Genomic DNA, 15,894 nt, shown 5'->3' on the forward strand with positions numbered 1-15,894 from the left:
CCCACCATTCAAGAAGATGTTGATAAATTGGAGAAGGTTCAGAGAAGAGCCCCAAGAACAATTAAAGGATTACAAAACATATTTTATAGTTAGGTTTGGCAGAATTTTACTGTACATCTCTACCCCGATATAACGCGACCCAATATAACATGAATTCAGATATAACGCGGTAAAGCAGTGCTCTGGGGGGGGGGAGGCTGCGCACTCCGGCGGGTCAAAGCAAGTTCGATATAATGTGGTATCACCTATAACACGGTAAGATTTTTTGGCTCCCGAGGACAGTGTTATATCGGGGTAGAGGTGTCTTTTTTTTAGAATTTTGATGGATAATATTGATGTTTATTTTAAGCATTTTTTTAGATGTTTATCAACTTATATTTTCATGCCTGCAGAAAATTATGGGCAGGGGGAAGTCAGACAATTATTTAATGATAGACATTGAGAGTCAAAAAGTGAAAGCTTTATAAACTGTTGAAATGCACATGGTCAACATCACATGTCAAAGTATACAAAGTAAATACCCTTAAATCAAGAAATTATACCTGCTTTTACTATTCATTTGCTAGCCCATTTGTAACAAGCATAATTCAATAGTCTAAATCACTGAATTTTGACTCTAAATGTTCTCAAGCAGCATTTTTCTTACTTTGCCTATCTGTAAATTTTGATTATTATCAATGAAATATTTGTCTTGGTTTGTGTGTGTGGTAGAATTGATGTTTACCGACATTTACCAACTAAATCTAATCCTTCCAAGCCTACTTATTGTGATAGATCCAAAGAGCTCAATCTATTCAGTTTAAAAAGAGAAGGTTAAGGGGTGACTTGATTACAGTTTATAAATACCTACATAGGGAACAAATATTTAATAATGGGCTCTACAATCTAGCAGACAAAGATATAAGATGACCCAATGGCCGGAAGTTGAACCTAGACAAATTCAGACTAGAAATAAGGCACAAATTTTTTTACAGTGAGAGTAATTAACCATAGGAGCAATTTATCAAAGGTCGTGGTGGATTCTTCATCACTGACCAGTTTTCAATCAAGATTGAATGTTGTTCTAAAAGATCTGCTCTAAGAATCTATCCCCTGTGTTACACAGGAGGTCAGACTAGATGATCACAAAGATCTGTTCTGGCCTTAAAAACTATGCATCTATGTGAACAACTTTTATTTTAAGTGAGTGTTTTATTTTTAAGCAAGAATACAGATTTTTTTATGCCTTCAAATGTTTTTTATATATATATAAAAAAATTTGTCCTCATTGTTTTTGTTACTGCCAGTATTGCTTCCTGCAAGATATTGGTAGAAATAAGATATACATATCATGCTGGTATCATAAATGAAATGAAAATAAATGCTGCTCATCACTCTACCGTCTGCCAATTTTTTCTATCTCATTCTGCTGCTCCTCAGTGTAATATATTGTAAGAGTTAGTTCTGCCTATAAGGGAATCATGCTTGTTGACAAAAACCTCCAGTTTAAAAATGGCTGTGTATATTAATTTCCCCACATATATGCATGATAGCTAGAAATGGGACATTTGTTCAATGTTCCACAAGTGTTTTTCTGTAATGAATTAACACTACAAGAAATTAATCAGCATCACCTTTCTATTTGCATTATAATGGATTTTAAAATAACTAAAATTTTACTTTAACGTTTGTACTGCAGGGAGGGAGGGGGGACTTTTTACAGCGATGAAACACTAAACATTTTAGACAGCCCAAAAGCATCCTTGATTGTATATAGTGAATTTTTAATCTATTTCCTGGGACTTCTTATTTTATATTTAAGTTACATACAAAAAGAATACAAAATTCTGGTTTTGGTGGTATTACGAAATAGCTTAGAAGATATGGAATGTGACTTTTAGCTTGAGGCAGAACAAACAGTCCACTCTTTTGCTTGACCTCTGTATATCTGGAGGATATGGTAAACATATTGAAACTTTGTTGTGTTCCACAGTGAGGGAATGAAGTGCATCGATTGCTTGTGATTATTAGCTAGAGTGGGATAAGCCTTCTCCTTATTATGCAGATTAGTGAAGCTCTCAGTTCCAACATATTGTACAGATGCAGGAGAGCAGCTGCTCTTACAGATGGTAAATACACAGCTCCATTAGTATGTATCTATTGTCTGCTCTTGGCTTGCTTAGAGGATGGCAGGACTGTGTAAAGAGGAATTGTTATACAGTGAAATGTAAAGGAGAACACATACTCTTAAAAATCCTTACCCAAGAGACTATTTACACAGCAGGGCAGACAGCAATCAAATTAGAAATGTACCCTAAATAAGGGCTTTCGTATGTCACAATTAAGCTTGGGTAGTTTTTTAAACAGATTAACCATTAAAATCAAGGAGTATAATTCAAATTTCACAACAAACTGCTGTTAAATAGTCAGATTAAAAGAGAAATCCTATGAGGTTCATTGATGATTTTGTAGTATATTCAGCTCTTTTGGGACCAACTTTTAAAAATAAATAAACAAACACAAATCCTAGTTTATTTTACATAATCTTACAACAGTGTTCAATATGGAATTATATTTCATTTATTACATTTTTCACCGCAAGAATATAGCATTTTCATGCAATTGTTGAATTAATGAGAGCTGAAGCAGCTAAGTTTAAGTTAGTATGGACAGCATTGATTGTGCATGCATGTCAATTATTCTTTGAGAAAATGCTAAAGAGAACATTAGTTAACTGTATAGTAGTTTTTAATGTTATGCACAATGCTTGCGGAAACATAGCTACAGGCTGATTACTGAAAGTAAAGGGCAGTAATTTGGGACATCATTTGTGTCTAGATGCATTAATTATGATGTTAGGAGATATCTTAAAATTTAGTTAATAGTTTACCTTTGTAGTTTCTAGTCAAGAGAGGATTTACTGGGTTTTTGGAGGGAAAGGGTAAAACCCTCATTTATGGTGTCATTCTAGTCTGAAAGTCCTGATATCTAAAAATAAGAACTTGCAGCCAAATTTTTTGGGGAAGAATATGCATTTGGGAGTGTAATGGGGTATACTGGCCCTTTAAGACTAAGGGAGGCCAGAAGACCCCGTTCCAAGGACAATGGAATAAAGATAGGCCTTGTAGCAGGAAGTGATCCCAGGAAATAGTAGTTGGATGGGAAAGGTACAGTATCCTGGTCTGAAGGGTCCAGGACCAGAAGCTCTGTAGTGTAGGGTTGGTTAGAGCTCCCCTCTCCCACAACCAATTCGGGGTGGAAGCTCTCCAAAGGAGCGCAGTATATATGCTGCCTTTTCCCTCAGGACAGAAAGACAAAGCCAGAAGACTGAGCTTTTGCAGGGAAGTACAAGATTGGTGGCTCCATGAATAGCAGTCTAGGGCAGAATAAGTGCAGTATGAACTACTGTATTGTGTTGCTATGATGGACTTTACATGTGGGGCATTAAGGACAATTTTGAACTGCTTTCAGTAAGTCAGCCCCAGACAGTGGCTGCTGGTGATCTTGAGAAACACTCTGGGTTGTTCCTTAGGAGTCCCAAAGAGGGGGAGCAAAGGTAGGGCAGGGCAGAGACACTTCTGACTATGAGGGGGTACACAGTAAATAGTAACTCCATTTCAATGAGAATAAAGAAACGTGAATCACCCATGTTCACTTCAAATAGAGTTTTACCCTCTCTGACTGGTTTTGGAAAGTGAGGCAATGCTTAAATGTCCATATGTTTGGGAACAGGAAGACACTCGGTTTAACATAAATTGATGAGCCAAGTCATTAGAAAAATGTCTGAAAATTTACCACACATATTTTGCTGGAATTCCAGGTGATAGGAAGTTACGGCCTACATGTAAACAAGGGGTTTTTCCCGGCAGTATTACAGGGCAAAAATGGAGCTTTGTAATATTTTCATGCTCTTCAATGCAAGCTTTATGCTCACCAGGTGATTATTTAATTATTATATTGTACTATCTACAGATGGTCAGGACCAAGATTCCTTTTCAGTATGCTCCCCTGCAAAAGAAATGCAAGGAGATGAAACAAGTAGTGAGGAAAGTAAAGCAGCCCCAGTTTAAAATTACCCCTGTTCTCCTCCACACAGTATTATCAGTGGGTGGTAATTGCTCCATGGGGCACAATGTGTGTATTCAAGGGGGTGTATCAATAAACTGAAAAGATGACTCACTCTTTGGGGGATATGAATTTCTTATGTACTCAACCTGACAACTCACTAAACACAGATATTTTCCCAGATAGTCCCTAGTCATGCTTTTACATACCTGGACCACTTTGTATCCTGCTTGGCTTTGAATAGCAATGGCATAATAATTACACCTCATAGTCCAACCAACATCTCTTCAGCACAAAAGAGAGGGTCCTTCACTCTCTCTCAGGGAATGAGCAACCTCCTAGGTAGGTTTTTATTCTGCTTCTGTCACTGTTGTATCTGAGCATCTTAACAAATTAAAAGATTCTCTCTCTCTCTTACTCACTCTCCCGTTCCTCCTTGAATTGGGAGGATTTATTGGTTTGTTTTGACTGTAGGGTTTTAAATAAATAAATAAAATGATGGCATTTAGCTCTAAAAGTGATGAAATTAATAGCCATTCTATCTTCTTGTGGTAAAGAGTTCCACAGTCTTGAGCTAACTTCTGAGAAGTGGTGAAGTCGTTACTCACTGATGAGCCTGTAAATTCGATGAGAGGAAAAACACCTGCACTATTTCAAGTAATTTCTGTTAATCCCTGCAGCTTCTTGGAGGTGGGACAGAAGTATTTGTTGATCAACCACTCAGCCAATACTGCAGAGGGAACCAGCTGGACAAGTATCGATGTATATCCCATGTCCATGGACAAGAAGTTATCAATCCATTCAACAAGTGCTATCTGTGTCCTGCGCATTGGCCTGCTACCGACGAGGATCCAGAATGCTGGCCATTGATAGGAGGTGCTGAAGATTTCTTACATCTATACTTACTTCCTGGTCCGGATGTAAGCGATCGATCTTCTGGGATCGATTTATCGCGTCTTGTCTAGACGCGATAAATCGATCCCGGATCGATCCCGGAAGTGCTTGCAGTCGACGCCGGTACTCCAGTTCAGCGAGAGGAGTACGCGGCATCGACAGGGGAGCCTGCCTGCCGCATCTGGACCCGCGGTAAGTTTGGACTAAGGTACTTCGAATTCAGCTACGTTATTAACATAGCTGAATTTGCGTACCTTAGTCCGAAGTGGGGGGTTAGTGTGGACCAGGCCGGTTGCTTCTGAATCAGCTTGCTTAGAAAAGTGGGGTTAGACAGTGAGTGGTACTTTGAGGATTTTAGCACTGACTGATGGCTTCTTTAGTAGAAGTGTAATACTAAACCTTGTTGCAAGCTTTGGATTTGGGGGTAGTTTTGCCTCTTCCAAGAAGGTGGTTTACTTCTCTGTTGGGGATCCCAAATATTTTTAACTCTTTTACTAGCCAGGAATGGCAGGGATTACAGTAGCAGGTGCTAACCCTGACTGCCTTTAATGCTTCCAGAATTAATGGTTGGGTGTCGATGAGTCAAATTCTTGGCGAGAGGGTAGTGTGTGTTTAGCTCTCTCTTCAGGTTGCTGTTCCTGTCCCAAGAGGCCATCTTTGTGAAATAAGGCGAGAGTTCTTTGCAGCTTGAAGTGCTGGTTTCTAGGGTTGAGTGGAGACAGCTTCAGTTTACTGTCTGGAAGAGATCTGCAGTGTGTGACTTTTCTACCTCTATGGTAAAGGAGTGGTAGAATCTCTTTCCATCCTGCACCGAAGTGGCACAGGTTTTTCAATAATTCCTTGTGCCAGAGTCTCTGTGTAATCTAAAGGTTTGCCATCTTGGAATCTTTTTTCCCTATGCTGTTTCTGTCACAGTTAATCCAAGAACCATGGAGATGCATGTGGGCAGCCAGGTGACAGAGCATTTTGAGGCCAGACACCCAGCACCAAAACACTCCCCTTGCACTCCACTGACCACACCTATCTCCATGATCACAGCTTCACTAATGATTCTACACTCTGGCCTCCTGATTAGAGAGAGGTTTCTTTAAGGAAGTTTGGGGATTTGGCTGCTTATATGAGCTTTTTGGGGGAAGTCAGACACAGTTCTTGCCATGTGACAAGGAGAGTTCTGATTTTCACCGAAAGGAGTAAGTCATCAAACCACTGAGGAGGTCGTTGTACTCCTAATGCCCATGTATCATCCAAAGATAATGGCTCGAGGTCTGGCCTTTTGTTTTACCTGTGCATCCAGAGACTGAACGTGAGAAATTTTAAGGTAGTTTTGTGCTTTGCTGTGAGACCTGTTTTCGGTGCCTGGACACTGAAGTCTTCCCAGACAATGAGCTTTGTGAACTTCATCACCATATCAGACAGTGTCTCAGTCAGCCCCTCAGGGAAACCAAGATGTCTGGGGGGGTCTATAGATTAGCAGTACATTCAAATTAGCCTGGTCTCTGGTGTCTCAGATTATGTGGACACACTTGAAGGATTTTGTTTTGAGTGAGTACCTCCTGGTTTTGACTCCAGATGGGACTAAAATTGCTACTCCACCTCCAGATTTGTCCACTGCTTCTGAGTCTGTGGTGTATAGAGCAGCCTGAGTGAAACTATAAAAACTAAACAAGAGTTGCAAAGAGGGACGGATATAAGAGGTAATTATGCTAATCTCAGAACTGGTTTAGTTCATTTGCATAATGCATCCTTACTGGTTGTTCTAGGTGCTACTCACACTTCAGTAATAATTTGTATTCCACAGTTACCATCAAGTGTCAGTCTTTCTCAATGCATACTCTGGAAAATCAACATCATCTTTATGTAGAAGGAAATAGCAGAATAGGGAACTTCCATCTTTGTTATCTGGCTTATATGTAACAACGTTTTCTAAATACTGCAATACTTCGGCCATCATTAAGATTCGCAAGCCATGCCTATTGGCTCTGTTAACTCAGTGAAGTTGCACATGTTTTCAAACTAAGTTGGAAAAGTTGTATTCCTGAGAGTGGCTACCCTGCATAAATATTCATCTTCACACTAACTTTCAGAGTGACCTACACAAATGGATCAAGAAAAGCAACAAAACAGTGGCAACAAATGTGAGTTAATAAGCAATCAGGAAGGAAATCTATGATGAAAAGTATGCCAAGTGCATTTAGCTGCAATCTTCTGGTGCATGCTATCTTCATACCAAGTGAGATGAAAACACTGGAACTGGAAGGTAAACAGGGAACTACTATTTATACTTTTCTCATAATACATGAGCAAGGAGGCATTCAACTACATGAAAATGCAAAAATATTTAAACTGATTAAAGGATTTTTTCCCCACAGTTCATAACAAATATATGGAACTCATTGCCATTAGAAATCACTGAGGTCAGGAGCTTAACAATATTCAAAACACGGATTGCACATTATTATGAATAATAAGAGCAGTCAAAGTTCCACTGGACAGGATTTTTAAAAAAAAATTTAGAAGAGAATAAACCAATTTACTTTAGATTATAAACCAACCCCTTACTGATGGGGGTTAGGAAGAAACTTTGCCTACAGATTGATTACTCTATAGCTGACCTATACTGACTGCACCACAACTAAAGTAGGGCAGAGTTTGTCTGGCGCTTACCCAGGAAGGACAGCTCTGCTTTAGGGGAAGGGGTGGGAAGGAGGAGGTCAGGAATTGCTGTTAAAAAAAAGGGGGGGGGGGTGCTCAGTGGTCAGCTTTGCAGCAGACTCCCCCCTCCTCTCCCAGGAATGTGAGGTCTGAAAGGCATAAAGGTACAAAACCTGGGTGGGGAAAGTCTCTTTGTTCCACACAGCGAGGAAGCCAGCACCCACCCTCCCTCCCCTCGTGGAGGTGAATGGCAGGCTGGGTTAGAGCCTGCTGTGGGCATTATGCTAGTCGCTCCTTTCAAAGCGGGGCTGGGAAGGAATTTTTCCCATACCAACAGAACTGGCTTCAGTGGAGTGAGGTTTTTTCACCTTTCCCACAGCAGGTGTGAGGAAGGACCTTTTCTGGTGAGAAGAAAAGGTGGTAGGCCATATGTCGCAACTTATTTTGTAAGATTGGGTGGATGTTCAGTGCAGGTACTCCATAGGGAAGGCAGCCAGTGACCAGATAAATGGCCTGGTAAAGGACTTAAAAGGAGGTACTGGATAAAGGAACAGAATGGGGGAGGGGGTTGGGGACTCCTCTGATTGGTACGGCAGGGAGCCAACCCCCTCTACCCTGCCCTGTTCTCATAGCCCACCTTAACCTTCTTATCAGGGTGGTGGATGATAAGGTCCAAACCATGGGTTGGCTGGGGGACCTGGATGGACACAAAGGGGGGCTGGTGGAAGCCCCAGAGAATTGATTTGAATAAGCATGGATTTGCCTGCACTGTACACTTTATCTGCCGGGTAGTCCCAAACTTCTATATAATAAAGTTGTGGCCTGATTAAAATCCATAGTGTCTCCTGTCCTTCTTGCCGTGTACCCAGACAATGAGTTTTTTGTACTTTTCTCTGAAATATCTGGGACTCACAACTATCAGAGACTCAATGCTAGTGGTCTAGATAGACCACTAATCTGATGTGGAAAGGTAATTCCTATGAAATGTAGGATAAAGCACTTATACCTAACCAGTAAGTCTTCTAGAAAGTATCTTCACCACTGTTTTACATAGATGATAACTTTGCATGAATGTTTAGATCATGAAGACGATGACATGTTTCAAAAAAGTGTCATATTTAGGACATTTCATCCTGCAGTGGATCACTCCTCTACACGTCAATGTTGTATCTTTCAGCTTTGTTTCAATTATCCATTTCCCTTAAATAAAGACGGTGGTAGCATCCTGCAGATGTGAAACATACTGTGGTTTTGTTTGTTTCCTGGGGGAAGAAATCCTATAGTGAGTCATTTACCGTCATATACTTCCAATTCAGTTCAGTAGTCTCTTATTTATTTCTCTTCTTTCCCAATTAACGTTTTATCTTTCGATCTCTCCTTGCCCATTATTCCATTTTAGTCTGTGCTTTTTCTGTGAACAGGAGTTGAAGGGGTGTGTTATCAGTTTATGAGCATAAATTCCAGTACAACGAGGTGAGACTACACCCTAACTTTGAAACACAGAGCATTCTCCTTTTAATACTTCTATATTTGGTAATTTTACTTTATAGCAATAAAAAAAAGCACAGATTACTCAAATGTAAGCAGAACAGCCACTTCCCCTAGACTAACCTGTATTATCTGCAAGTCTCAAAAGCCATTTGCTGGCTTCATTGTACATTTTAAATTATTGCCATTACTTGATGTACTGTCATTGTTCAGTTTAACTTAAAATCTAACTTGCATTGAAAGTTGTCCATTAGTGTAAGCTTTAATTTTAGGATTCCATATCCAAGCTTCTCCAAATTTAGGGAGGTGGATCTGGATCTGGGAGCATCCTGGTTGAGCCCATTCTAGAGTTAGCAGAGAGGCAAGCATATCTGTTCTGAATTCAAATTTCCAAAATTCAGGTGGTTTGGATTTGGGGTTTTGGTTCAGCCCATCTCTAGTCCTGCCATTTATTGTCTCTTCTTAAACATAGATGGTAAGCTGCATTGGGCAAAGATCATCCTTTTGTTCTGTGTTTGTACAGTGCCTACCACCGTGGGGTCCTGGTCCATGACTGGGGCTCCCAAGTGCTAGGGCAATACAAATAACGAACAACAACAAGAAGCAGATCCACGTCCATGTGCTATTTTCTGTCACAGGGGCCATGCTCAGGCTTATTCATTGTCTAACAGCTGGAGGCACCACGCCTAAAATACCAGCCCCTCCCCCTTGACTTCACTGACATTTTTGCCTGCTTGTGATTATATTATGGTAGTGCCCCAGGGCCCTGTACAAACAGAGTAGTAGACAGTCCCTGCCCCAGAGATCTGACCATCTGCCTAGACAAGACAGAGTGGGGGAAGGAGTAGAACACACCATCAGAGTGAACAATGTGATGGCAAGGTCAGTTCCACGTTTGGATGGGGGAGATAAGCAAAATGGGAAGAGTGAAGGCAGAGGGGATACTGAAGGGAAGGGGGTGAGTGGGACAGAGCACATGTAGAGTTAAGCTGACATGGAGGCTGTGAGGAAGGGGAAGGAGGGAAGAGAAATAGAGCAAGCAGCCAATCAGCACAAGTCAGACAAAAGTCCTGACAAAAGTGTAGAAAGCTCTCTGAATGCTTTGGCTGCTTCTGCAGCTGCTCCTACTGGTTGGAGTCCCTGGCTGGTTCCTCTCTGTGGTTTTCCCCCAAAGGCCACATGTTTGGGAGGGAGAAGGGACTGGGAGCGGAGGAAAGGCACCACCTGGGTTTTAATGCCCCCAAAGTGGGAGGTGGCTACCTGGCACAGCTCTGGATAGGGTGGAGGGAATGTTGGGAGGGGGGAGTTGATCCAGCCTGGGCTCCATTTTCCTCCCTGTCACCCCAGTGCAGCAGTTCCTGCATCTACCATCTGAGCTACAAGATTGGGTTCTAAATGACTTGGCATATTCTATTAGTTCTAACTCCATTGTGTTACCATTGTATTATGGTTGCTTTGATATCAAAGGTAACACTAAGTAGTATCTAGAATATGGTATTGCATTCAAATAGAGATATGTACAAACCACCAAGCCTGGAACCAGATCCAAAATGTCCTGAAGACTGGGAGTGTGCGCACAGTTTTGGTTCAGTTCAAAGATTGGAGCCATATGCAAAGTTCAGATCCAGTTCTTTACTTCTTCAAAGTTTGGGGTCACCTATAGGATCAAGGTTCTGCAATATTTTTATAGGGATTCCAGTGGTGTGAAGTAGGTTATAAAGTCTCATTAGTAGCATGTATTTTTCCAAAGCAACTCTTTGCATACAATTTCATTCCTAACAGTACAAATTTAACATGGAAAGTATTTTACTTCATGTTGTCCTCTTTCCTGAGAAGCAACATAAAAAGTGCCTCCAACTTTCATATGTATACAATTCAGTTATCTTAAAATATATTGCCACAAAAGATATCCACTAGGCTAGGTTATATTATCATGTACAGAATGGTTTTGTTTTTCCCCCCACAACACCAGTATGCATGTCTGATTTAGAATGAGATACCAAATCAAGCATTTATCTTGAACACAGCAAAAGTGTTTCTCAAACATGTTACAACACAAAAGCTGTTTCAGAAAACTCTTACAATTGTACACCCTGAGTAAGGCTATCTTTTATATAAGTTTTGCAGGCAAATGGTAAACAAACTTCCAATCCTCCTATATAAATTATACAAAATCTTTATACACAGTTTACTCACTATACAATTTTCAAAACACTTACTTGGTTGTTAAAATATAATACGGAGCAGTGAAATGTGCAAATAGGAGGGAGTAAGCATGAACAACTGTGTGTACTGGAGTTAAAAGTCTGCATGGCTCTACTAGCTATATCTCTGCCATTAAACAGACAATTAAATCAACTGCTGGATAAAGTGAATCTATTAATATGCCTAGATATAGCTTTTATAAACACTTCAGAGGATTTCTGCACTGATATGCTATTTTTACCTTTTTATAATCTCATACGTCATTTCTTAGAACTGTTTTCTTGGTTTGTTACTTTAGGGACATATTAAAAACCTAACTAAACCAATATCCATGTTTACAAGAATATTTTTCACAACCTCTAACACTGTATGAAGTTACTTAGAATCAGCTTTCCAGGACTTCACTAATGCTAGAATTATCCCCACAACAGAGTCTGCGACCATGAAAGATCTAGGACCTGCTTTCTGTGTATAGAATATAATAATACAGCAAGTTTTGGTGGGATTATTGGACCAGTTGCTACAGGGTTAACATAATTTATGACAAAAAAATCACCTTAAAAGACCTCCTATTACTTCATGCAATTGAATTTGTGCAGCTGGACCATTGTGTCTGCCTAGAACACAATTAACTTCAACCTGCTCAGATTCAGTTACAGCACTGGTCCTATGTACATACAGCACGAATGAAAGTCACCTATGTCTGGAGAATAAGATAGCAGCCAACTAGCCCACAGCATAACAGAACAGAAAAGGGCAGAACAGTGTAGGCTGGGACATTTTTGGTTAACACACCCTACCTTATGAAAAATACCATGTGACTGTTTAAATAATGCATTATTTTTATTGATTTAAAATGTATTTTAATTATAAATATTAGTTACATACATACATACATACATAAATGCACTCACACAAACACTATTATTTATCATCTTATCCTTGACATGTGATATACAATGTCCACATGGAGCAGCTCGGACCTCATCTACTAAGGTGTCATTCAAAAAAATGCTCACATAGTAAAGTGCATGGAAAACTATCTACTTCAGAAGGATGAAGGACTTAGGTGGATGTTGCTGGAATTCAAATTTATGGTTCTAAGAGGTTTAATTGTTTCACACCTAGTGTTTAAGCACTTGGCATTTGCAAACCTAAGACATGCACGGGGAAGTCTACTGGACCTAGAACAGGCCTTCCTACTTCGGAACCATGCAGAACAGGCTTTGTAAGATGTAGAACAATCTGAAATGTAGACTTTCTATGAGCTGAAGCTGCTGGATGTGGAATCTACTTTATACATAACAAAAAGCTTCTGAAATTGTCTCTTCTATAAATGAAGCCACCAAAACAAACTTTCATTGGGGGGAAGCCACACAATAGAGATTTCCTTCCTTCCTTCCCAAGCCATCCACTACAGGCTTTGCATGACCCAGTCCCACCAAACTGAACAGACTTTTCCAACACCAACTTTACCCAACAATCAATGATATAATGGTGTAAAGGCTTAAGAAAGGGATATAGGAGTCTGTAACTTACAGCAAAGATTTTCTTGCATTTTTGGACCGGTTCCTACAGTAAGAATATAATGGATCTAAAAAATATGGTAGGGGATATGTCCCCCCACCAATTTCTCCTTTGGTTATTTTTATACAAGAACTGATTTTTTTGTAAACACTCCAGAATCATACAAAATGGGCTTCTTACAAGCCTGATGTACCCAGAGCCATCCTTTTGCAAACATCTCTCCCTGAGACAAGCTTTACATGATCCTAAATTACTCATTTCTACATCCCTCACCCACCTATTTGAAACTAAATGAGAATTGTTTTTTTTTTCTAACTTGTATTAACTGGGTTGAGCTTTCTGAATGTAGACCCACCTAGAACAGATTTTATGATGACCCCAAATAACTCCAAAAAGTATTTCTATGATTCATATACTATCATGACTCTTGCAGTAGCTAATATTTTATACTTCAGAGGAAGGTCAAAACCTCACCTACCTACTATATCCACCCAATTTTGCAGAGCTGATATGCAAAATAAAAGCAAAAAGCTATTAAAGGTTGTATGAGGGTAACAATCCTCCTTAGTGATACTTAAGGTTCTGAAATATCTGCTCTAGATCATTTGCTATTTGAAAATAATTTCTTATGGTCATATGTGGTGAAGAGTTCTGTTCAAGCATTTCCCATTAAAGGGTGTATCAAAGGCATTTTGCCAGAGTTGATCTGGAAGAAAAACAAGGCAACCTTGGAACAGAGATTTGAACAATTTAGCTAGGTAACTGACTCTAGAAGAATGAAGGTGACTCTGCACAAATACAGCTCTACTGTGGTAAGGAACAGGAGTTAAATGAATATTTTGAGAATTTCAAGGGAATTTGAGTAGAACACTAGGTCAAATTCTGCCCTCAGTTACTCTGACATAAATCTGGAGTGTCTCTGTTAGAATGTGACCATTCTACAGTGGTACATGCCACTTCATGGTTTGTTTTCCAGAACAAACGCCTTCTTTCCTGAGTAGATTTTAGACTTCTACCGCTAACTTCTCTTATGGGGTTAGCGAAATAATGTATGCAAAATAAATGAGAAATTGGAAAGGTCAGTCAGGACACCTAAGCTACAGGAAGCTTTTTTTGTTTTTATGTGTTTGTTGTTTTTTCCCCCTCCAGACCATGTTTAAATCTCTAGATATCAAGAATGCTTAGAGAGTTCCCACAACATCCAATAACAAACAACAACTGAGCTGGAAATAGAAGCTCTTATAGACTTACAAAGTACCTTGTTTAAAATACATGAATTTATCAGACAAGTCTTGTTTAAAGAAATAGAACTTTTGAAACTGTAAGACTAGAAAAAAGTATTTTTCCTCCTCTCAGCAGATAGACATTTACTAACTTTATCTAAAAGAAGAAAGTAGGTTTATAGCTTGAATTTAAATTGACAATCTTCTACCTTCTTCTTGTTTTAAAAAAGAAAGGAATTCCACTGAAGCAAACATCATAATGCAAGTGCAATGAAAAACATTTATCCCACACAAATAGTTCCTTCTTTGCTCTGAGCATTGCACCAAAGAGACAAACTTGAATACATTCAGCAAAGTTTGCATTTAAATGGCAACACTTGTCATAATTCATCTGACAGTCACAGCTGAAAGGAAACACAAATGTGTAAACGTGATGAATGTAAGTGCTGTAAAGTAGACCCTGCATCTTTGACTCTTTACTCAATATTTATTGAGCTCAACAGAAAGACCTCAGCTTGTGAGGCTCTCTCTTAGCTCCATCATCAGTAAAGCTCGAAAATAAGAGATTTTGTTTCAGGTATCATCACTGAGTTTAAAATTTTGGCTCATCAAATTTTAGCTAATCCTAGGCATGATGCTTTAAAATGAGAAGCACCTCCTGAGAGATGCTGGCTATGGAAGCTGAAAGTACTCCATTCCCCTTTGAGCTCAACATGAATAGATCAACAGTTCTACCAGTAAAACATCTTGCTTAGTTTTTCTTAAGGTATAATCTATAGATACTACAGCCTGGAATATTTTCCTATACTTTACATTGTTCATATTCATCAGTCTGAAACTGAAGTTCTACCACAGTTTCAGCCATTCTTGTTTTTATTAGATGGAAATATAAATGAAAGATGGAAGTTCTGACTTAATGGGAAATAATTGTATTACAACAGTACTGGGAGAAGAGTCTATCCATAAAATAAGAGTAAATATCCATTAAATATATTTACATTTTGTTATTTGTCACTGAAGTCTGACTTCAAAAATTTTATTCTGTAGAAAATCAGTTATTTTTAAGAGAGGAAAGTGTTGTGGTTAAGGCACTGGATTCAGACTCAGAAGATCTGGATTTAGTACCCTGCTCTACCAAAGACTTCCTGTGTGACCTAATCTAGCTATTCCTCAGTTTCCCATTTGTGTAACAAAACAATAACTCCTTTGTCTGTCTTGTCTGTTTAGATAGTAAATTCTCCAGGACAAGGATTATCACTGTATCTGTCTATAGTGCTCTGTACAATGAGACCCTGATCTCCATTGGGGCCTTTATGTACTACTGTAATTCAAATAAATAAAATAAAAATAAATAATGGATTATTAAAGAACCAGGTGTAACTAATAGAGTTATTGGACATAGTTTTCTCTCTCCTTTGCTGCTACTATTATAGTATACTAGTCATGTTAAGTACATTTTGTAATGTCTGTTATTCAGATAGTTTTTGGCATGGGGAGAGTGCCCACAAAACAGTGTTTGCTAAATTGTTGCACTTGTGTTCGAATTTAGGAGCATAGTACAATGCATTGATGGCCTTTTGAACAGTGGAAACTCTGAAAGGTCACAGATTCCAGGGCAACCTGTGAGTGGAGCTATGGAACAATGGGGATGGGTGAAAGGATAAATCATGTAAATATTCCTGCCACCCATATTCCACTGCTTATGTTTTATCTGTCCCTACAGCCCACACTGGGGATACCCAGCTCATAGGAGTTACTACAGATTTAGGGCCGGCTTAATCCTTCCCAGCCCCTCAAACACTCTCTCTTTCCCTCTTTCTCCCTCTCAGACAGTGAGAAGCAGCTTCTAGCAAAACCTATT

At 39.3% G+C, this 15,894-nt stretch overlaps 1 long non-coding RNA gene across 1 annotated transcript in view; it reads right to left on the reverse strand.

Annotated features, from left to right (window-relative positions):
- Positions 1-15,894, reverse strand: part of LOC103307508 (uncharacterized) — a 278,579-nt gene that overhangs the window by 254,888 nt on the left and 7,797 nt on the right. The gene's annotated exons all lie outside the window — the stretch shown is intronic.

Source organism: Chrysemys picta, chromosome 11 (assembly GCF_011386835.1).
Source record: "Chrysemys picta bellii isolate R12L10 chromosome 11, ASM1138683v2, whole genome shotgun sequence".
Taxonomy (NCBI): Eukaryota; Metazoa; Chordata; order Testudines; family Emydidae; genus Chrysemys; species Chrysemys picta.